Source organism: Solanum pennellii, chromosome 6 (genome assembly GCF_001406875.1).
Source record: "Solanum pennellii chromosome 6, SPENNV200".
Taxonomy (NCBI): domain Eukaryota; kingdom Viridiplantae; phylum Streptophyta; class Magnoliopsida; order Solanales; family Solanaceae; genus Solanum; species Solanum pennellii.
Genome location: NC_028642.1, coordinates 52935633 through 52943784, shown reverse-complemented (window position 1 = coordinate 52943784; position 8152 = coordinate 52935633). Strand labels below are relative to the sequence as shown.

General features: G+C 36.6%; 1 pseudogene; it reads left to right on the top strand.

Moving 5' to 3' along the window:
- Positions 1-2380: 2380 nt before the first annotated feature.
- Positions 2381-8152, top strand: part of LOC107021666 — a 9242-nt pseudogene continuing 3470 nt past the window's right edge.

The window sequence follows — 8152 nt, the reverse complement described above, 5'->3', positions numbered from 1 at the left end:
GAATTATCATCTAGGACGACTCTATGTTTGTTTAATTTTACATAAATTTAAATATTTATTTTTACAGATCTAAACTTTACATGACAACTAAAGTAAAGTTGAAGGACTTGTTATGTACTATGACTTTTTAAGTACATTTAAAAAAAATATCTTTTTATTTCTTTCAATTGTTTAGTTTAATTTTAATTTTACATATATATAAAATGATAAAATTTAAAAACCAGAAAGGGATTCAAGGAAGAGTGAATCTGCTTTGGATTGTGAGGTATCAATGTTTGGGATGAAACAGGAGAAGGAGAAAAGAAAACTACTACTAAGATGAGAAGAATGTGGAGAGAGGCTTATTTTCCAGTTTCTTCAATATCGCGCATCTTACTAGTAATTTTCGTCTTCTCCTTCCTCTGTTTCATTCCAAACATTTGTTGCAGTGATGTAATAGTTATTTCAACATCTTTGGTAATTTATATTTGCAATGAATAAATTATTACTTTTCTTTTGCAATTCTCTTTTTTACTTGTGAGCTGCACATGCTACTAAATTATCAGTGAAAGATGAAAATTACTTTAACAAACGTGCTAATTACAGATCCAGGAGGAAGTTGGCTACAAGGGAACATGAGGTACTGATTTATAAGTATATGTAGATTTAAATCCTATAAGTGTATGCAATTGAAACCATAAAGGCCTGAGATGAAAGCGGTCTAGGGAGGAATTGAAGCTGGAGTATGTGCGGTGTCCAATAGAGATAGGGAGGCTAAGATTGAGGCTCCCAAGCCACCGATGTTCAAAGGTGCTTGTGACGATAAGAGGTGGAGAATTTCCTTTGCCATTCGGGAAATTACTTCAAGTGCAACAAAGTAGTGAGAGTGACAAGAACAAGATCAACACTGTCGTGTTGTACCTCTTAGAGATGACCATTCTATTCTATGGTGGAAGCAAAAGGAATTGGAGATTTGTTACACATGGTAGTGATTTGCACCATTAACACATGGTACCAATTTTAAGTCGAGTGTAAGAAGGCCTTCTTTTCCAACAACATCATCTATAAGGTAGATCGCAATTGGCGATGTGCAGTTTAGGGAGTTGAAGTAGACGGGCAACATACGAGCATGTGTTAAGGTGTTCACCACCCTCACGCTTTAGAATCTCAAATTCAAAGGTAAAGATATGTTGTTCCACCTCATAGCTGGACTGCAAAATTAGGCCAAGACGGAGTTGAAACACCGACAAGTAAAGTACTATCGATGAAGCCATCATGCAGGCTAGAGCTTTGACAAACTTTAGACATGACAATCATGATAGACGTAGAGGAGATGAGATGAGAGGGAGTCATGATCAAGGTGGGGGAGATCGTGATGCTGGCGCCTCACTAACCACTAATAGGACAACTTTACAATTGTATTATGCATCTGGTGGAGAGACCTCTACCTGGGAACAGGTCCTTGCATTTGTGAGCCACTGAAATTGATAGTCTCGTGCGCTCTTCTTATTGGTGCAGTACACTGCAGCTTTCACCTATCACTTGGCGTGCCAACTTTACAACTGTAAGCCATTTGAATCTGGACGAGAGTACTCTGCCATCTTACAGTTATTAAAAACAAAATAAATAATTAGCTTTATTTTTTTTGGAATAAATTACGCGATTAAGCAAACTTATATTACTACTTAATTACTCATCATAGCTATACTTTGCTTTAGATACCACTCACAACTAACATTTACCATTAATTACGTGAGCTGATTTTGAGTTTGTATATAATTGTTCACGTTTGTATATGTATAATTCACCACATTTGTATAATTCGAAACTAACAATTCTTTGTTTGATTTGTATTTGTATATGATGATTTGTATTTGTATATGACGATTATTTCCTTTGGTTTTTCAGTTTTATCATCATATACATTCAATCTTTTTGCATATAACTTTTTAAAGTTTGTATAAACGTGTAGTTTTCGAATTTAGTATAATATAATTTATGGAAAAGGGTCAAAAATACCCCTTAACTTTGGTTTATTAGTTAACTCTTAAATATTAAAGAGTTATATAAAAAAGTTAATTGACTCTCGAAATTCTATTGGTATCAATTTGTAAATCACAATAATAAACAATTTAAAAAATATAAAATACATATAAAAAAATTACTTGACTCTAAAAAAGTCTTATCAGTACAACATAAATTGGGATACGAGAATTAAAGATTATGTTAATATTTAAAACACATATAATAAATTGAAACAACGAGAGTTATTTTCAATTTCTTAGTGCCGTGTAAAATAAAAAATAATCAATTAATATGAGAGCAACGGATATTGACCCGGGCTAGTATATACTATAAGCAGTACAAATCGTGTATCTAGGATATAATATAAGCAGAATCTTTTCCAAAACTGAATAGAGATAGATCTTCATTATGAATACAAACTGCTACATTCCAATTACCTGGACAACTTGTCAGGCAGCAACCTAAGATAAATAAAATTGATTGCACAGCTTCTGAGGCAGCGGAAACAATAGATGCACAACTTCTGAGGCAGCCGAAACCAAATCTAACTACCTGCACAACTTCCGAGGCAGCTAAACCAAATCTAACGACCTGCACAACTTCCGAGGCAACGCAGACAGAAGATGCACAGGCAGCAGAAAGAGACAAATTGACTGCACAAATGGAGAAAATGATGCACAACTTGAGAGATAAGAGGATGTTAAATGAGAGATTAGATTGAGGAAAAAGAAAAAGAAGGAGAGTGAAATCAACCATTTCCTTTACCAAAACAAAAGTTTCAGATCAGACTCGGAGACTTGATTTCTGCTGCCGTTGCCTGGTGAGCTCCGATTACGAGTTCCAATTCCGATTGGCCTGAGTTGGCGGATTCTCAACAACCTGGTGCTTCTACACGTCGGAAGTGACCTCGCCCCTACTTGGATTGTATAATATTTCTTACCGAAAATTAAGGTACAACCATTCATTTTGTTTCGTGATATAAAATAATTGATTTCTTTGTTGACTGTTAATTTTTGTTATACTTCTTATTATTTTTGAAACAGAGCTCTTTTTGCAATGGCTAGTTTTGACTCCTCCTGTGCTGACCGGAAAAAGATGGAAGACGAGATCACGGCTTATGCAATGAGCCTCATGAATCCTCCCTCTTCCATCGATGAACTCTTCAAAATTCTTCAGGTAAAGATCATTTTTTTATTTGAATGAGATAAAATTACAAAAGAAAAAAAAATGAGAATTGTTGTCCAACTATAATGATTTTGGACTGGAAAATGAAAGTGATAATCTTTTTTTGTTTGTCAGAAAGTTGAGTCATTACTGAAAACGGTTAGTCAAGAACCATTTGACTCGACAACAAGTGCAATTCAACCTTTAATGAAAGCGCTAGTTAGGAGTGAACTATTGGGGCATACGAATGAAGATGTCAAAGTTTCAGTGATTTGTTCTATCACTGAAATTTCTCGAATATATGCCCCAAATCGCCCTTACGATGATGATAGACAAATGGAGGTAAAACTATACCATTCTAACTCATCTTTCCGTGTTTACTTTGATATTTTTTTCCTTTTTTAACTCGTGTCAATTTCTTGTAAGGAAATTCTCCGGCAAACCGTAATGACTTTCAAAAAGATAGCTGTTGTGAATAGCCGCAGCTACCGGAAAGTGATTCGAGTTCTGGAAGTATTCGCTAAAGTAAGGTTCACTGCGATGCTATTGGACCTCGAGAACGAAACGCTAATCATCGAGATATTCAAAATTTTTCTCGAGGTCATCAGGTATATTCTCTGATCCTTCAATGTTATGTAGAGTTCTGGTTTGTTTCTTCAGATTAAATTTGGGTGAAATATAAATTTCATAAGGATGTATCTGCTTATCCATTAAAAGTAATTTTACCAACACCCTTTGGACAAAGCTCTGGGCACTGACCAGCTCCGAAAGGTGCTAATCTGAAATACCCTTATGCATTGAAACACTGCTCAACCTTACGTGCTATTCAGTTGCTTGCATATACTACGTTTGAGTCACACCCAAGCATGTAGGAGACTGTTGACATTGTAAACCATGTCATTTTGTCCCAGTATATGAGCATAAGGTTATTCTAGAGATAATAGATGCTGGCTATAATAATATTTATGTTATATTTTCTATGTAGGCCCTACCATCCTAATAATATATTCACTTGGATGAAAGAAATCATGACTCGGCTCATACAAGGCAGTGATGAAATCTCAGTAGAGCTTCTACAGCTTCTTCTTGACAGAGTCAAAATTGATAATCAGGTAATACTAAATCTCCCATGAACCTCTTTGTTAGAATATTTCTTCGTCACTTTACTAATCCAGTGGTTTCTTTTATCCAGATGGAATCACCCATTGCATCATACTTGGTGGAGGAAGTCCTAAAAGACTGTGCTGCAATTGTTAAACCGTACTTTTCAGATGCCCTAAAATCAATGAGCTTTGATCCTGCTGATTATGCTCAAACGATTGCTTTATTAAGCAATGAAATGCCAAAAGGAAAAGAAATGGTATGTTGTATTCATAACTATTCTGTCTCATTAATGCAGTTTTGCTCCGTATAAATGCCAAACACATCCATAGTTCATTATGCTCTGGAATAAAATTGTTTATCTTTCATAATCTTAAGCCTAGTACAGTAATTATAATTAGTCACTGACAAATTGCACAGAAAATGGTATAGTTGTATGCAGTCAGATTTTGAAAAGTAAATGACATAAAACTTTAGAGCCAACTCCATCCCTGTTTAGGCTCCTGGTCCAAGCTCCAGTTGGGTGTGAATGGAGTGGTGTGCTTATATGAATTTAAATTTGGATATCCTGCCTTTCATAAGCTAGCTTTTGGTGCCATATCTTTGCGGAAACATACAATTTTTAAAGAACTTTACTCTTTGCATACTCATGTCAATTATCCTTATTGTAAACATACATCACTCAAAGGAGTTAGAGCCGCCAACATTAGAATAACTCCACTCAGCTTACATTAGAATATACTCTAGTGTTGAATTTAGTTAACAATAAGATTTTACTATTAGCTCTAATGCAATATTTGGCCCAAAGAGCAGGGGGATGACTAAGTGCTTCTATTGTGTTTAATTATTACTAGGACGCTACAGCAGTTTCAGTATAGTATTAACAATTTTTTTTATCAGATGGCAACTGAAAATGCGCCTGCTACTGTACATTGCGTAAAAGTTGGTCCATCTGAGGCTAAATGTTGTGAGCTAGCGCGGCAGGATGACACTCACAGGGAGAAGCTAAAGGATACTTGTTTAACTAACATCATGAAACCTGTCAATCCAGAAGATGTGCACCCAGCAAAAAATGTGCCAAAAGAAAACCACGAAGAGACTGGAAGCCATAAACTTACAGGTCATCCTGTAAAAGTTGGTCCATCCGAGGCTAAATTTTGTGAGCCAGTGCTGCAGGATGACATTCACATTCACAGGGAGAAGCTAAAGGATACTTTTACAACAAACATCATGAAACCTGTCAATCCAGAAGATGTGCAACCAGCACAAATGTGCCAAAAGAAAACCAGGAAGGGACTGGAAGTCATAAACTTACAGGTCATCCTGTAAAAGTTGGTCCATCCGAGGCTAAATTTTGTGAGCCAGTGCTGCAGGATGACATTCACAGGGAGAAGCTAAAAGATACTTGTACAACAAACATCATGAAACCTGACAATCCAGAAGATGTGCAACCAGCAACAAATGTGCCAAAAGAAAACCAGGAAGGGACTGGAAGTCATGAACTTACAGGTAGTAGTGGCCATCATTCTTTGGTGTCTGAAAGTCACAATAATAGCACTGGAAGTCATGGTCATTCGTGTCAGCCAAAGAGAAAAGAGATCCCGATAAATAACGATGATGAGCTGGTTGTGTCAATTCCAATAGGAGATGTGCCACAATCCCAAGTTCAGAAAAAAGATTCTCTTCATTTGGGAGAGACACAGTGTGCCAAAAGAAAACGAGGAAGCGACTCAAAGAAGAATGAGTCCGCTTCAGATTGTGAAACAGAGAGAAAATCTGAATCTGGCATAAAAAATGAAGAAGGAAACCTCGAAGAACACAAAGAGCCAACACTGCAACAAATTTTTGGAATCAAACAGTGGAAGAAGAAGAAGACGAAGAAAACAACTAATATTGAAGAATCTAGCGATAAGGTTGACAACCGTACAGCTCAGTAATAGTTATTTCAAGATCTTTGCTAATTTATTTTTGCAATAAACAAATTATTACTTTCCTTTTGCAATTCTCTTTTTTACTTGCGAGCTGCACAGGATTCTGAAAGGGCTCGTACCAGCAAAGATCATGGTGCAGAACTGATCGGCACTAAAATAAAAGTTTGGTGGCCATTGGAGCAAGCGTAAGTTCTTTAAAATATTGATGTGAGGACTGCAACACCATTGTAAATTTATTGCACCCAACGATCCTGATGTAAAGTTCAGTTATTGAGTTTGTTCTTTAAAACATTGCGTTGCCTGCTATGCTTTATGTGCAAGAATCTCCTCCGTTGGCATACTTATAAGTTTTTTAATTGATGGTATAGATCTAGACTCTAGTTCTAGCATGGGTTTTATCCATAACTTTGTCTTCTACCTTGGCTCATTCGGTTTTCTTGAGTTATGTGGTACTTCATGATCCTTGATTCTGTAAGCAGAGCTCAAAACTTGGAGACCATGACAAAACCATCTCAAGCGGCCTTCTCTCATTTTATCATTAATGTATTCTACTAGCACCCTCTAGCGGATGTGGTCATTTTTAGTCTTATATAATTAGGCATGATCGCACATCCATATTAGTATCGCATCTCTGCGACACTTATCTTGTGGATATATTGCACTTTAGATACCCTACATTCATTGTTGGACTTGTAATTATTATGTAAAGCTTAATATCTATCACATAATACTTCTCCATTTGAATCATCCAGTTTTAATTCTATTGAGTAACATCTTCATCTATCACTTCATCCTTCTGGAACAACGAGAGCCTAGATATTTAAATTGTTTGCATTTAGGCACGTCTATCCAGCCTAGTCTCACATCAATTTACAGTTCTTCTCATGTTGACTAAACGTTAGAGTTCAGTGCATATATTCAGTCTTACTTTTACTCATCGTATCCGAAAACCCTTGCTCTCTAAAGTGCTTCTCAACAGTTCAAGTTTTCGGTTGACACCCTAAATGGTTTCGTCCATTAACACAATTTCATCAGCAAATGGTGAAGGACCTCACATAGTATTATGTTGGTTAGTTAATTAATAACTAGAGTAAACAAGTAGGGCCTCAATGACGATCCTCGGTGTAAACCCACAGTTAGAGGAAAATCAACTCCTTTGTATCTCTTACTAATTCTCACGCCAGTGACAAACCAACTCCTTTGTATCTCTTACTAATCCTCACGCCAGTGACAAATCAACTCCTTTGTATCTCTTATTAATTCTCAATCCAGTGACAACTCCTTCATGAATTTTTACAATTTATTATTGTGAAATAGGTCTTAGGCCTGACTCACACCCCGAAAGCTAGCTCAATGGGAGAAGGATTGTCCAAGCTCACGCCCAATGCTTAGCATCTAGTGCGTGGACAATTCTGATTTTGGGGACCCCAACATCGGGTGAGACGGACTCTGTTCTGATACCATGCAAATGAGGCCTTAGGCCTAACTCACACCCCAAAAGCGAGCTCAAAGGGAGGAGGTTTGCCCAAACATTAATAAGGAGTCCACCCATCTCATTAACCAAATGTGGCACTTTTGTCAATCCTTAACAATTGTGAACTCCTTTCTCCTCCATCACCCACTAAAGGACCTTCCGTGGTACTTCTTCTTACACTTTATTTGGGTCGACGAACGTGATAGCCAAAATATATGTCTCTTCTCATAATAAACTTCCATCAATCTTGTTAGAAGAGTGATGACGTCCAAATCCACTTCTCAATGTACATGGTCGTTGCAATAAAATTTACCTAACTAAGAGTCGGGATCAAATCCCACATGGAATAATATACTAGGGCAACCAAGATAGTTATGGAATTGTCACCGCTAATTGAATGATTTTGAAATATTTGATTTTGCTTTAAAATAATAAAGATAAAATCTATAAAAAAAAAAAGACGGGGGGGGGGGGAAAA